This window comes from Colobus angolensis, unplaced genomic scaffold (assembly GCF_000951035.1).
Source record: "Colobus angolensis palliatus isolate OR3802 unplaced genomic scaffold, Cang.pa_1.0 Scaffold291, whole genome shotgun sequence".
Lineage (NCBI taxonomy): Eukaryota > Metazoa > Chordata > Mammalia > Primates > Cercopithecidae > Colobus > Colobus angolensis.
This window is the reverse complement of record NW_012116166.1, coordinates 1,829,725-1,845,965: the sequence shown is the minus strand read 5'-3', so window position 1 is coordinate 1,845,965 and position 16,241 is coordinate 1,829,725.

Here is a 16,241-nt window from a genome sequence, read left to right as displayed (position 1 = left end):
CCATGGATGTGGTGGCTGTTTATTTTATTTTTCTGGGTTTTAAGAGAAGGACTTTACTCATTCTTGTTAACAAGTAAGCAAATGCAAGTATAATATCCAGGAGATATCTGTTATGTGCCAGTTAACTAGTAAAAATAAATACAAATGATCAAACCCACAGCTGGCAGGGCTGAGGGAAAACGGTGTACACGTACGTCCACACACGCACATGCATACACACACACGTACACACAGAAGGCGATACACAGCAATGCAGTCTTTTGGGACAATGATTTGATGAAAAATCACAGGAACTATAAAATTATATATACCAGCCAGGCGCGGTGGCTCAAGCCTGTAATCCCAGCACTTTGGGAGGCCGAGACGGGCGGATCACGAGGTCAGGAGATCGAGACCATTCTGGCTAACACGGTGAAACCCTATCTCTACTAAAAAAAATACAAAAAACTAGCCGGGCGAGGTGACGGGTGCCTGTAGTCCCAGCTACTCCGGAGGCTGAGGCAGGAGAATGGCGTAAACCTGGGAGGCGGAGCTTGCAGTGAGCTGAGATCCAGCCACTGCACTCCAGCCTGGGCGACAGAGCAAGACTCCGTCTCAAAAAAAAAAAAAAAAAAATTATATATACCTTCCAGCCAACCAATTTCACTTCAGGGAAAACATTCCAGTAGAATAATTCAAGTGGGAAAAAATAAAGATATTCATAGCACTGCTGTTTATAATAGCAGGAAAGAAAAAGGGAAAGAATTCCAATTCTGAACAAAAGGGAAATAGTTAGACTATGTGTGTGAGCAAGAGGCTGGAATCCTAATAGCCAAGTGTACCAAATAGAGAACAGGGCTGGGCACGTGACATTCCATGGATATACCCCCTCCCCGCAACACACACACGTTTATTTACCTTACCACAAATTCATGCTTCAGTGCTTGGAGGGAATAAGAAAGAAAGAGGGATTGCAGGCTGGGTTCCGTGGTTCACATCTGTAATGTCACCACTTTGGGAGGCCAAGGCGGGTGGATCACCTGAGGTCAGGAGTTCGAGACCAGCCTGGCCAGCATGGTGAAACCCCATCTCTACTAAAAATACAAAACTTAGCCAGGTGTGGTGGTGGGTGCCTGTAATCCCAGCTACTTGGGAGGCTGACGCAGGAGAATTGCTTGAACCGAGGAGGCGGAGGTTGCAGTGAGCCAAGGTCACACCACTTCACTCCACCCTGGGCGACAGAGCAAGACTCCATCTCAAAAAAAAAAAGGGGACTGCAGACCGTGCTGTGATCCTAGTGGTCTTCCACCCAATGAAGGCATGTCTCAGAGGGAACAGATGGGCAGGCATGAATCTCAGGTCATGAGCATCTCGTGCCTGAAGGGTTCTAGTGTTTAAAATGTGAGTGATTTATGTATCCCTAAACCAAACATGAGCCAGCCTGCTCAGATTTTTGGAGAGCCAGCCAGGTCCTCATCTCCCTGGGGCTGCTTCTGGGGACCACTGAAGGCCGTCACTTAGGAAGAGGGCTCACAGCCCACCTTGGATCCTGCCCTCCTTAGAGGAGTGGTCCCACCACAACATTCAGTTCCAAAGCACCATCGCAGATCCTGAGACCCATGAGAGCTTGATCTGATGTGCTTGTGCCCACTGACCAGGGCAGGAGGGCCAGCTGTGCTGGGGGCTGTTTCAGGTTCTTCTATGTCAGCGCTATCCAACATGAATAGAATACAAGCCAAACGTGAGTGTCTTACCATGGGCAGATGTATACAAACCTGCTCCAACATCTGAGGAAGCTAAGAGGCCAAAGAAAGAGGCTGGTATATCTAGTTCCTTAGAAAGAAACATTCAATAGGGACTTACGGACAGAGGCCATGTCTATGTCTTGGCAGTGGCAAGACAAGATGGTGGACCCCGCACCATCACTCCCAAGACCCAGGACTTGTATACCAGAGGGGAGGGTGGTTCAGATTGGATGTGTAGACAGTTGAAGTAGGATAACATCAAGGTTGTTTGACATAAGGATTTATGGTAAGTACCTGCAATTACACAAGAAACAATAGAGAAATGGGGATCTTAGAGGCCTTCCTGGAAGGGGGATTCATCAGAAGCCAACTTAGCAGATTAGTATCCAAGATACTGCTTTGGCCTCCACAGTGAGTCACACGTGTAATTTGAGATTTTCTAGTAACCCACGTTTTTAAAAAATAGGAACAAACAGAAGAAATTAATTTAATAATATGATTTATTTAACCTGATATCTAACATATTATCATTTCAACATGTAATTAATATAAAAGATTATTGAGATGATTTCCATTTTTTTTTTTTCATATTAAGCCTTCGAAACCTGGTGTCTATTTCACACTTCCTAGCACATCTCAATTCTGACTAGTCCCATGTGGCCAGTGGCTAGCATATTGGGAATCACAACTCTATAAAATACACAGCAGAAAGTGTAAAAATGAAAGATTTCTTTTTTCTTTTCCGCTCAGGTTGCCAGTGATACAGACTCTCCTTTAAGAGCCAGGAACCACTTTTTTTTTTTTCTGTCTCTCCTCTGTTCTGAAATTTGGCATCTGGGCTTGTTTGAGATCCTTGCTAGAGGTCAAGAGCAGGTCGGGAGGTGCTATAGACTGAATCGTGTCCCCCTTACAATTCCTGTGTTGAAGCCCCAGCCCCCAGAGTGATGGTGTCTGGAGATGGGATCTTAGGAGGTGACATGGTTTGGCTCTGTGTCCCCACCCAAATTTCATCTTGTAGCTCCCATAATTCCCATGTGTTACGGGAGGGACCTGGTGGGAAATAATTGAATCATGGGTGGGGTGATCTTCTCTGTGCTGTTTTCATGATAGTGAATAAGTCTCACAAGATCAGATTTTTTTTTTTTTTAATGGAGTTTCACTCTTGTTGCCCAGGCTGGAGTGCAGTGGTCTGATCTTGGCTCACTGCTACCTCTGCCTCCTGGGTTCAAGTGATTCTCCTGCCTCAGCCTCCTGAGTAGCTGCAATTACAGGTGCCCACCACCATGCCTGGCTAATTTTTCTTTTTTGTATTTTTAGGAGAGATGGGGTTTCACCATGTTGGCGAGGCTGGTCTCAAACTCCTGGCCTCAGATCCGCCTGTCTCGGCCTCCAAAATTGGTGGGATTACAGGCACGAGCCACCGTGCCCAGCCTATCTGATGGTTTTAAAAATGGGAATTTCCCTGTACAGGGTCTCTTTATTTACCTGTGGCCATCCAATAAGATGTGACTTGCTCTTCCTTGTTTTGCCCCATGATTGTGAGGCCTCCCTAGCCATGTGGAACTGTAAGTGCATTAAACCTCTTTCTTCTGTAAATTGCCCAGTCTCAGGTATGTCTTTATTAATAGCGTGAAAGTAGACTTGATACAGGAGGTAAGGGGGTTCAGATACAGCCATGAGGGTGGGGCCTTCATCCTGGGATTAGAGTCCTAGACGGCTCTGTTGCTGTCTCCTCCATGTGATGACTCAGCAAGAAGGTGGCCATCTGTAAGCCAGGAAGAGAGCCCTCCCCAGAACCCAACCATGCTGGCTCCCAGATCTTGGACTTCCAGCCTCCTGAACTGTGAGAAAATAAATTTAAGCTGCCCAGTCTATGACATTTTGTCACGGCAGCCCAATCTGACAGGTTGGGAGTTGGGAGAGTTGAGGGCTTACTGGTAGCTTCCCTAATCTGTGCTCTCTAACTAGACCTAAGGCAGGGGCATTTTCCCCTCCCTTGAGATGTCAAATAGACCTAGTGTGTGGGTGAAGACCACCTACCCGAGTGACCCCAAGCATCGCCAGCGAGAGGGTCACTTACTGCAGCCACTGGGCACCAGCCTTGTCCTGCCCCAGGAACAGGCAGCCCTGCTGTGGAGGCCTTGGATGATGGCATCCCCAAGTCCCTATCCCCTCTCCCTCCAACTGCCTGGCCAGATATGGCTGAAGAAAAACACCTGACCACATTGACTGCTCTCACTTTTTTTTTTTTTTTGAGACAGAGTCTCACTCTGTTGCCCAGGCTGGAGTGCAGTGGCGCAATCTCAGCTCACTGCAACCTCTGCCTCCCCAGTTCAGGTGATTCTCCTGCCTCAGCTTCCCTACTAGCTGGGATTACAGGCGCCCACCACCACGCCCAACTAATTTTTGTATTTTTAGTAGAGACAGGGTTTCACCATGTTGGCCAGGCTGGTCTTGAACTCCTGACCTCATGTGATCCCCCTGCCTCAGCCTCCGAAAGTCCTGAGATTACAGGCATGAACCACTGCGCCTGGCCTTTTTTTTTTTTTTTTTTTTTTTGAGACAGAGTCTTGCTCTGTTGCCCAGGCTGGAGTGCAGTGGCAAGATCTTGGCTCACTGCAACCTCTGCCTCCCCAGTTCAGGTGATTCTCCTGCCTCAGCTTCCCTACTAGCTGGGATTACAGGCGCCCACCACCACGCCCAACTAATTTTTGTATTTTTAGTAGAGACAGGGTTTCACCATGTTTGCCAGGCTGGTCTTGAACTCCTGATCTCAGGTGATCCGCCTGCCTCGGCCTCCCAAAGTGCTGAGATTACATGTGTGAGCCACCGCGCCCGGCCTTCTCTCACTTTCAGTTCTTCATCACTAAGCTCAGAGGGGGCTGCCGTGTTGCTGGCAATTATCCCGTATTTTCCCAGGATAATTGCCAGCAACATGGCAGCCCCCTCTGAGTTCATTTCCTCTCCCTCTAACCTCTTCTCTCTTGGGCTCCCAACCCTTCCTCTTCTGTCCTTTCTCTCCAGTGGTGACCTTGCTTCCCGTTTCACTAGGAAAAATGAAGCCTCCAGAAGAGAATGCCTACCACCTCCATCTGCTCGCAGGCAACAACCGTCTTTCTTCTGTTACTGTGAACTGACCTTGGTCTAAGGCCACCTCCTCCACTGGACACCGGGTCCACCCCTCTCCCACCAGGGGACGCCACTCCAGCCATTCTGCTCTTTCTCCCTGTGTCACCGATTCCCCCTCTCCACAGGTTCATCAGCATGAACACGCACATTCGTTCTCCAATATTAAAAACAACCAAAATGTCAACGAGTGTTAGGACAATTTTGTTGGGGAATAATTGTCTTTTCAACCAGTGCTGCTAGGACTACTGCATGACTGCCTGCAAAATAATGAAGTCTACCGCCTACCTTATACTATGTAAAAAAATTATGTCAAAGCCAGTTGCAGTGGCTGACACCTGTAATCCCAGCATTTTGGGACCCCAAGTTGGGAGGATCACTTGAGGCCAAGAGTTCAAGACCAGCCTGGGCAACATAGTGAGACCCTGATTCTACAAAAATATAGACAAATTAGCCAGGTGTGGTGGCATGCACCTGTAGTCCCAGCAACTTGAGTGACTGAGGTGAGAGGATTGCTTGAATCCAGCAATCCTCCTTTCTTTTCTGTTAGAAAAAACAAACAAACAAAAAACAACATTAAGTCTAAACAGACCTAAATGTAAGAACTAAAACTATAAAACTCTTAGATGAAAACTCAGGAATAACTCTTTATGACCTTGGATTAGGCAATGGCTTCTTAGATATGACATAAAAACACAAGTGGCAAACTAAAAAATAGGTTAATGGGATTTCATCAAAAATTGAAAACTTATATGCATCAGGCACTATCAAGAAAGTGGAAAAAACAAACCATGGAATGGGAGAAAATAACTGCAAATCATGTATCTGATAAGGAACTAGTATCTAGAATATGTAAAGAATGCTCACAACTCAGCAATAAAAAGACAAATGTGGCTGGGCTTGGTGGCTCATGTCTATAATCCCAGTATTTTGGGTGGCAGAGGGAGGAAGATTGCTTGAGCCCAGGAGTTCGAGACCAGACTGGGCAATATAATGAGACCCCATTGCTACAAAAAAGAAGCAAATGTCCTAATTTAAAAGTGGACACTAAGCACATGAGAAGAGGCTCAACGCCATCAGCCATCAAAACCACAACAATATACCACTTCTTCCCTAGTAGGATGGTTAAAATAAAGAGAATAACAAGTATTGATGAAGTTGGGAAGAAATCAGAACCTTTGTATATTGCTGGTGGAAACGTAAAATGATATAGCTGCTTTGGAAAACAGTTTGGCAGCTCCTCAAAACGTTAAACAGAGTGACCACATGACCCAGCAATTCCACTCCTAGGCATATACCCAAGAGAGTGAAAAACATATGTGCAGACAAAAACACACACACACCAGTGTTCACCAGCAACATTACTCACAATAGCCAAAAAGCGTTACAACCTAAATGTCCATCATCTGATGAGTAATAACAAAATATGTATAACATACGATGGGCTATTACTCAGCCATAAAAAGGAATTACGTACCGATCCACACTAAACATGGATGAATCCTGAATATTATACTGAGGCAAGGCACGGTGGCTCACGCCTGTTATCCCAGCACTTTGGGAGGCCAAGGCCGGCGAATCATTTGAGGTCAGGAGTTCGAGACCAGCCTGGACAACATGGTGAAACTCTGTCTCTACTAAAAATACAAAAATTAGTTGGGCGTGGTGACACATGCCTGTAATCCCAGCTCCTCGGGAGGCTGAGGCAGAAGAATCACTTGAACCCAGGAGGTGGAGGTTGCAGTGAGCCGAGATCATGCCACTGTACTCAAGCCTGGGTGACAGAGTGAGACTCCGTTAAAAAAAAACACTATACACACACACACAGAGAGTGAAAGAAACTAGTCACAAAAGACCATGTATTATATAATTCCATTTACATGAAATGTGCAGAAAAGGCAGATCCACAGAGGTGGAGAGTAGGTTCGCGGTTGCCAGGGGCTGGGAGGTGGGAGGAACAGGGAGTGACTTGTCATAGGTGTAGAGTTTCTCTGTGGGGTGATGAAAATGTTCGGAAATTGGATAGTGGTGATGGCTGCACAATCTTGTGACTACTAAAAACCACTGAGTTGGATATTCCAAAGAGGGGGCGGATTTTATGGGATGTGAACAATATCTCAAAAATGCTATTTTTTAAAAACCCGAAACTCGCTTTGGCACCACTTCCCTCTCCCTTTGCATCAGAATTCCTCCAGTGAGTTTCTGTGCTCGCTGCTGCTAATCTGTCTCTTCCGTTCTCTCGTTCCTTTCCCACAGGCATCTGCTCCGACCACCCGACCAAGATCCTTCAAGGGCACCACTGACCTCCACGTTCCTAAGCCCGGGGTCAGTTTCCAGTCCTCCCCTTCCTTGGCCCCTCCCTCCTGACTGCGCCTCTGGCCCCAGGCTCTCCCGGCCTTCCCCTTGCAGCAGGACTGGCTGCTCCTTCTCCATCTCCTCTGCTGCTCCCACCTCCGATGCCTGATCTTCAGACCCTGGGGTGTCCCAGGGCTCATTTCTTGGAGACTTCTCTTCCTATCCACACTCACCCAGCCCGTGATTTGCCTACTCACTGGTGACTCCCAAATGTGTTTGGCAGCCTGGACTTTTCTCTGGCCCACTCAGCCTCTCCATATCTAGTAGGAATCTCCACCTTGTCATTAAAAAACAAAGTTCCTGCCCGGCGTGGTGGCTCACAGACATGCACCACCACACCCAATTAATTTTTGTATTTTTAGTAGAGACAGTTTCACCATGTTGGTCAGGCTGGTCTCAAACTCCTGACCTTGTGATCCACCCACCTCAGCCTCCCAAAGTGCTGGGATTACAGGCATGAGCCACCGCGCCCGGCCACTCTAACACACTTTCAGTTGTAGTTACTGTCTCCCTCCCTTTACTGGAGTGGACTCCCAAAGGGGAGAGATTTTTGTCTTATTCACAGTTGTAGCCCCAGCTCTTGTAGGTACTCAAGTATTTGTTGAATGAATAAATAAAATATTTAAAAGCTGGCAGGCAGTTTTCTCCTCTTTCATTTTTTGCAACAATGCCAACCTGTGCATGCCGTAAATATGCTGACTGCCTCTTTGGTTTGGACTTGGGCCTAACACCCACACGATGTCAGTCTCAGGCACCCGCTCTGCCTGAGTGCTGGAGGAACAGCTGCCTTCTCCGTCCCCAGACCAACCTCACGAAACTGGTGAGGCGAGCTCTGATTCCAGGACAGTGTCTAAGACCTGTATTCCAAGTAAGCCACCAGAATGACCACAGTGAAAGGACGGATAGCACCAAGTGCTGGTGAGGGTGTGGAGCAATTGGAACCCTCATATACACCGGTGGAGTATAGATTCCTGTAACTACCGCAGAAAACTGGCAGCCTCTACTCAATCAAATATGCATATACCCCGCTGGCCAGTTCCACTTCTAGTTATATGCCTAGTGTTTCTGCCCACCAAAAGACATCTACAGAAATGCCTGTAGCAGCTTTATTCTTGACAACCCCTAACTGGAAACCACCTGGATGTCCATCAACAGTGCGTGAGTAAGAAACTGTGGAAGGTTCATAAAACAGGATACTTTACCACGATAAAAAAGAACAGATGACAGATGCCCACAACAATATGGAAGAATCTCACAGGCATAAGTTTGATCAAAAGAAGTCAGCATAGCTGGGCACAGTGGCTCACGCCTGTGATCCCAGCACTTTGGGAGGCCAAGGCGGGTGGATCACACGAGGTCAGGAGTTCGAGACCAGCCTGGCCAACATGGTGAAACCCCGTTTCTACTAAAAATACAAAAATTAGCCAAGTGTGGTGGCACACACCTATAGTCCCAGCTACTTGGGAGGCTAAGGCAGGAGAATCGCTTGAACCCAGGAGGCAGAGGTTGCATTGAGCCGAGACTGCACTCCAACCTGGGTGACAAAAGCGAAACCCCACCTCAAAAAAAAAAAAAAAGAAGAAGAAGAAGAAGACAGCACAATGCACACAGTGTGGTTCTATTTATATGATGTTTTTAAAACACAGTGCCAGGTTGCTGGTCGTGGTGGCTCATGCCTGTAATCCCAGCACTTTGGGAGGCCAAGACAGGTAGATCACCTAAGGTTGGAAGTTCGAGACCAGCCTGATCAACAGAAACCCAGTCTCTACTGAAAATACAAAATTAGCCGGGCATGAACTCAGGAGGCTGAGGCAGGAGAATTGCTTGAACCTGGGAGACGGAGGTTGTGATGAGCCAAGATAGCGCCATTGCACTCCAGCCTCGACAACAAGAGTGAAACTTCATCTCAAAAACAAAACAACAAAACAAAACAAAACAAAACACACAACAACAACCAACCAGACAAACAAACAAAAAAACAGGGCCAAGCATGGTGGTGCACACCTGTAATCCCAGCACTTTGGGAGGCCAAGGCAGGAAGATCACTTGAGGCCAGAAATTTGAGACCAGCCTGAACAACAAATTGAAATCTCATCTTTAGAAAAAAAGTTAGCCAGGCATGATAGCACATGCCTGTAGTCCCAGCTACTCACGGGGAGTAGGGAGGATCCCTTGAGCTTGGGAGGCTACAGTGAGCCGAGACTGCACCACTGCACTCCAGCCTGGGTGATAAGATCTTGTCTCTAAACAAAACAAAACAAACACCAGGAAAAACTCCTGATACAAATCAGAACACCAAGTAACCCTTGGAGGCAGCTACCATGGGGAGGGGCTACAGGGACCCTTCTGGGGCTACTGGAGATCTGGATGGTGCCTTACACACTTATGTGTTTGTGCAAAATCTCACTGAGGTGCACACTTAAGATCCGTGCACTTTACTGGATATAGGTTTTACTTCAATTTAAAAAAGAAAGAAAAGGCTGTAATGCCAACATGTTGGGAGGCTGAGGTGGGAGGATGATTTGAAGCCAGTCTGGGCAAGAGCAAGACCCCAGCTTTCCAAAAATTAAAAAGTTAGCCAGGCACAGTGGCGCACACCTGTAGTCCCAGCTACTTGGGAGGATCACTTGAGCCCAGGAGGTCGAGGCTGCAGTGAGCTGTGATTATACCACTGCACTCCAGCCTGGGTGACAGAGCGAGACTCTGTCTCAAAACAAAATAAAACAAAAAGAAAAGAAAACAAAAGTCCCAAGGCAGGGATGACCCATCACCACGTGGCTGGCTGTCCCCCCCGCTCTGAACTGTTTGTCCGGCCCCCATGCTAATTTCTCCCAGTACCTCTTTGAGGACTTACTGATTTCCCTAACTGCTTGCTCCTTGACCTTTGGAGAGGACACCAATATGCAGAAATATCTTGGACCTAGTAGTAGGGACACAGGTGCTTTAACAGAGCAAGCCCTGGAAGCCGCTGGGTCCTTCCGCGTCAGTGTCCCTGAGTTGAGGTTTGCCTCTGAATTCTGTTGCCTCCTCCAGCTTTGACTCATGTGATCATCAGCCTCAGCCGTGCGGGGGAGACCTGCTGAGTGAGAGTCCATTGTTTTGGGTTTGCACAAAGGCGCCAGTCACTGTGTCCATTGTGCTACTGAATGCTCGCCTTCACATCTTGGAGTTGCTCATTGCTGGATGGATTTCTCTGTAACTGATTTAAAACCCCACAGGGCTCCCCAACTACACCTGCCTGTGGACAGGCTCATTCTGGGAGTGAATCTAGACCCCAAGATCCTCACCGCCATCCCTTTCCCTGGACTTTCCTGAGAGCCCCGCACCGTGACTCACCTGCCGGTGTGGCCCCAGGGAACACCCCTCCCTCTGCACAGTGGGAGTAGAGGCTTTTGACCCTCAGAGACCATAGTAGGGGGCTGGGTGTGCTGGCTGCCTAGACCACTGTCCTGTGCCCATCTCTAGAGCCAGGATGTGGATGGTAGGGGGAGGTCAGCTGTATCAGGCTGTGCAGCAGAAGGTGAGGAAGAGGAGGTTCCGGGTGGAGAAGTGCTGTGCCACTGGCAGCCACCACCCTGGGAGCTCGCTCCCAGCCACACGTGGGCATGGAGCTGTGAGTGCGCCGGGTTTCAAGGTGCAGAAACAGCATGAACGCAGAATAGAGGGGGCTTGGGGAGCCTGTGGCCTGCCCCAGGGTGTATGACCAGCACGCCCCGGCCCCCACGAAATGGTCTTGTCAGAAGCCCAACCCTTCCCCCACCCCAACAACTTGCTGAGCAGTTCTGCTTTGACTCTTGCTCTCTCTGGACCAACTCCAGCTCTGGCGTGGGGGAAAGGAACCCTCAGGGCTTGGGTTGTGCCAGCAAGTGGTTATGGCCAGGGCAGGCAAGGTTCAAAGGCCTCTCTGCTTCCTGTAGGGGGCCCCCAGGAGGTCTGGTGGCTGCCGAAATCCAAAGGTATTTTGGTATTTTAAGGCTGTTGGTAATTTGCAAACTGCACGAAGTATCCCAGTGTGCTGCTCCAGCATCCTGGAGCCCAGGTCCCCATAGCCTATATGCTGCCGTGGGCAGCTAGAGGAAGCATGATGGGCATAGCTGTGCTGCTGCGGGAGATGGGGACCGCCTCGGGGCACTTCTGGGCAGCCCAGATGACCAGCCCCAGGCCCCAGGTTCTCTCCCTCCCAGCCCAGGACCACAGTGGGGAGGCCCTCTTCTCCAGAAAGCCTGTGTTTCAGGGTCAGAATGTCTGGCAGGAACCCTCAGCTGATGCTCCAAGGATTGAAATTTCCCCTTGTTGTTGCCCAGAAATGTCTGGCTCTGCCTGCCCACACCCCCATTCCTTCCCTGCCTGCTGCTCTGCTCTGAGCGCTGGCACATTCCAGTCGGAGCTGGACTTGGTGGTGGTGATGGAAGCCAGCAGAAGCAGGGGCTTGGGAGGCCAGAGGCCACACAGCTGGCCGCAGCTCTGCTCCTGCCCCGATCCTGATACACAAGTGCAGGGCGCACCTTCCCTCTGGGCCCAGTTTCCAGCCCTGATGCCAAAAGGGGATGATGGGGAGGAGGCTGGAGTCTCCCTGGGGTCACTCCCTGTTCCTCCCTTCTACACTGACCCACACCTGCCTCTGTGGCCTCACCTGAGCTACTCCTGCAGGGCTACTCCTTCAGGTGCCTGAATGTACCACAGATGCCTCCATTCTGGGCCTGGGGCCCTGGAAGGCGTGCGAGAGGAGGTGGAAGGGGCAAGTAATGGTCTAGAGACACCTTAGGGTCTGGCTGGGATGCCCAGGTGTAGGTGTTGGCAGAGGCAGGACAAGCAGGTTAGGCAAAGCCAATGGTGTCATTTTGGGACACATGGGCTCTGAGACCCCTATGACATCTTCCCAGTGTCCTCCAGGAGCTAGGGGAGGTGATAATTTCTCCTTGCAAGGGAAGCATCTATGCGATGTCTGGGGGTGCAGGACCATGGGCTGGGGACCATGGAGGCCAAAAACAAATGAGAAACACCTATGCTTTCAAGGAGCTCAGATGCCAAGACTAGGTTTGGGGGGCATGGGTTGCCTGAGGCTCCTTGTGAAAAGTGGAGGTGGGAGAGCTGGAGCAGCGGCCACCGGGCCTCTGGGGGCACAGATGGACGATCCACACTACCTGGGACAAGCCAGGAAGGCTTCAGAGAGGAGGTGGCATCTGTGCCAGGTTCACAGGGAGGGTCGGGCCAAAGTTCACAGGCAGAGCTGGGAAAATGGTGGGTGTGGGGTCAGCAAGCAGCCCAGGACAGGCCAGAGCCCAGATCTGCTGGGCCAGCAAGGCAGTCCCCTCCCCTGCCCAGTCTGGGCCCCTGCATTGCCTGAGGTTCTGCTCCTGGGCACCGGTTCCATCAAGTCTGCTGAGGGCAGGGGCAGAGCACGGGCATGGATGGCGTGGGTGCCTCCCAGGTGAAGAGCCTACATGCAGACAGAGGCAGAGGACCCCCCCTTCTCCCAGCCAGCAAGGGCTGAGGGGCAGCCCTGAGCCTGCGGGCGTGAGGTGTTAGAAGGCGGCCTCTCCCCTGCCCTCAGCCCCAGGAGGCTCACTTCCTGCACGTCTCCTCAGAGACGGCCCCAGCGGAAGTGGTTGTCTTGGTTTGCGCGTGTGGCCCGGGTGGCAGCGGATCCTGGCTGGGAACTGGGTCAGCCTTCGAGGTACCTCCAGGCCCCATCCCAGGAGCTGAGCCCAGGAGCGGCTCTGCCTTCCCCTAGGCCTCTTTCTGGCCTTGTTCAAATAACAGGCAGGGCAGGGAAGTGGCCAGGCCGGCGGAAACCCTCTGGTGCCAGTCCGGACAAGAGCCCCTCGGAAGCCTGGAGCCCGGTCTGTGATCAAGTCAGACCTGGCTCCAGAAAGCGCTACTTGGGTGGGGTGGGGTGGGCATTCCTGTCCCCACCTGAGAAGGCCACTCACATTTAGCATTTGGGAGGGGGACTGTTCTCCAAACCCTGGGCCAGGCTGAGCCCTCCTGCTGGCCCTGCTCCTGTAGAAATACACCAGGAACACCGGTTCCTATCCACAGCCTGGCCTGGAGGCTCCAGGGTGAAGCTCAGTTCCTTTCATTATCATCCTCTCTACCCCGATGCCCCCAGCCCCATTTTCTACCTGACTCATTCATTTAACAAATGTTTAGTGCCAAGGACAGGAAAAGACAGTTACCAAAAAGGCCCAGAGTCCCAGTCCTCGTGGAGACTACAATCCTCTGATAAAGTCCTACCATCCTCTGAGGCTCAGCGAAACACAGCCTCCTCCAGGAAGCCCACCTAGCTGTCCTGGGAGTTCCTTTCTCTGGCTTTGTCCATCCCTCTCTCAGGGCTCATGACACATCTCCTTTAGCCTTAGGATGGCCTCATGCGACCTGTCTCTGCCTCCTTGGAACCAGCACACAGATGGGCCTCAGTAAGTGGTAGTTGCTGTCACCATCAGCACCTGCACCCCACCATCATCAAGGAGGGACAAAATTCTGGGGGTCCTGTGAACCCCTCGCCTGGCTCCCTGGCCTCTGGCAGACAACACTCCAATGTTACCAGCATACATGCTGGTGGGCCCGTCTTTAAGAGAACTTGGCATCGAAAAATCCCAACCACCAAAACTCACAGGTAGGGTCTACTTGACCTTTGTGAAAGTCTCCTTAGTGTCTGCAGCCAAAGGGAGAGCTGGCTGGGTGCAGTGGTTCACGCCTGTCATCTCAGCACTTTGGGAGGCTAAGGCGGGTGGATCACCTGAGGTCAGGAGTTCGAAACCAGCCTGGCCAACATGGTGAAATCCTGTCTCTACTGAAAATACAAAAATTAGCCGGGCGTGGTGGCACGGGCCTGTAATCCCAGCTACTTAGGAGCCTGAGGCAGAAGAATCGCTTAGAACCCGGGAGGCAGAGGTTGCAGTGAGCCAAGATCACACCACTGTACTCCAGCCTGGGCGACAAGAGCAAGACTCTGTCTCAAAAAAAAAAAAAAAAAAAAAAAAAAAAAAATTAAAAAAATAATAAAGGAACTGTCATCAGTGCCAAAGAGCCCTGGGGTCACAGCTGTGACTGTACTTGCCATCTCGAGCTGCTCTGCTCTGGGCTGATTCCTGCAAGAGCAGTTCTGGTCCTGCCCCTGTGGGTGGGGTGGTGGGGTTCTGATGCCCCTCAAATGCATGGGCCTGTTCCGGAACCCTCTGCTCATCCCTCTGCATCTCCTAGGAAGAGGCAGGGGACGAGGCAGGCGCCTCCCAGGAATCCCATGCTGCCTGTGTGAAGGACCGGCTTCTGGCAGGGACATGGAGTCCAGGCACAGCTGGGAGGAAGATTTGAGAGGTGGACAGCAACACTCGGCTGGCAGGACAGTTGGTTCCCGTGTCCTTGCCAGGCCTTGCAAGCAAAGCCCCAGGCAGGAGCATGAGGCTGGACCCTGGCCCAGCAGCCCCATACTCCTGCCAGACCTCAGGCTCAGCTCTGGGGAAAGGGAGCATCTGTAAACAGCAGAGGCCCGGCCAGAGGCCTCCTGACCTTCCCAGGCATGGGGACAGAGTGCAGGCCATGAGCAAGGCTCAGCTGCATGGCTGGGACTGAGGACAACTCCCAGAGCCTCCAAGGAGCTTCCCCACCCAAGAAGAGGACTGGCAGCAGCACCGTGGCAAAGCAGGGGAGATGGTCATGAGCTCTACAGGCTGGCCTTCTGTGCCTGCTCCTTCAGCAGGGCCCTCTCTGGGAACTGCCTGGGCAGCCAGCCTAGCTTCACCTGTCGACCTGAGCCATCTCTGGTGGCAAATAAACCTGTTAGGAGTTGGAGACAGGGCCTCCAGGGCAGCACCTTCCCTTGCTGGGCCCACGGGCCAGGCCCACATCTTCCATTTTGGGTGACTCCGCTGACTCTCTTGTCTCCCAGCATACTGCCCTCTGTGCCTCAGTGGCTAGGGGCCCCGATTCATTCAAACTCACACTGGCCCCAAGCACCATGCAGTCTGGGGGGGCATTCTGCTTCCTGGTGCCCCCTCTGCTGTCAGCCTGGAAGCTGAGACTCAGTGCCTGTTGAATGTCTCAGCATAGGCTGGGTGCGGTGATTGCCGCCTATAATCCCAGCACTTTGGGAGGCTGAAGTGGGAGGATTGCTTGGGCCCAAAAGTTTGAGAGTAGCCTGGGCAACATAGGGAAATCCTGTCTCTTTAAATAAATAAATAAATAAATAAGAAATTAGCTGGGCGCCATGGTGTGTGCCTGTGGTCCCAGTCACTTGGGAGGCTGAGGTGGGAGGATGGCTTGAGCCTGGGAGGTCGAGGCTGCAGTGAGCCGTGATTGTGTCACTGTACTCCAAGCCTGGGTAACAGAGCAAGACTCTGTCTCAAAAAAACAAACAAAACATCTCAGCAGAACAGGGGAGGGGCCTGCCCCTTGGAAGGAGCTGAGGATGGGAAGGAGGGCAGCTAAGGCTTCCAGTCCACAGCCAGAGGCAGAATCGGAGGCAGATGTGACCTTAGTGAAGCCCAGGTCCACCCTTGGGGATCCCAGGGAAGCGCACAGCTGCCCGCCTCCATGGCTGCCCGACCCCCTCTCCCCACACCAGCCACCCACACACAGCAGTCAGGGCAAGCTCTCAAAAGCCGAGAGCAGCCTCACTGCGTGCTGAAGCTTCCCATAGCTCCAGGGCACCCGAGGTGGCTGCCCTGCGCCTCTGGGGGCTCAGCTTCAGCCATGCTGCTCAGGTCACAGGGGTTCCTTTCCTACCTTTGTACTGTCTGTTACCTCTTCTGCAATGTCCTCTCCCCACCCGGCAGGCATCACTCACTCATTCTCAGTCTGCCCCCATCACAGCACCTTCCAACCCGGCTTTTGCTCCTGTGTCTCCCCCACCATGCTGTGCGGGCCTTGTTCGTCTCACTCCCAGCAGTGTCCCCAGCAGCTGGCATGGCCCAGCTGGTGCAGGAGCAAGGCAGCATGTGTGAGAGCTCTGCGAAGGTCCTGGGCCACCCCAAGCCTTGGTCCTTACAGGCCCTAACACCTTGGGACTCAGGGGAGCAGCAGCTCTGTCCCAGC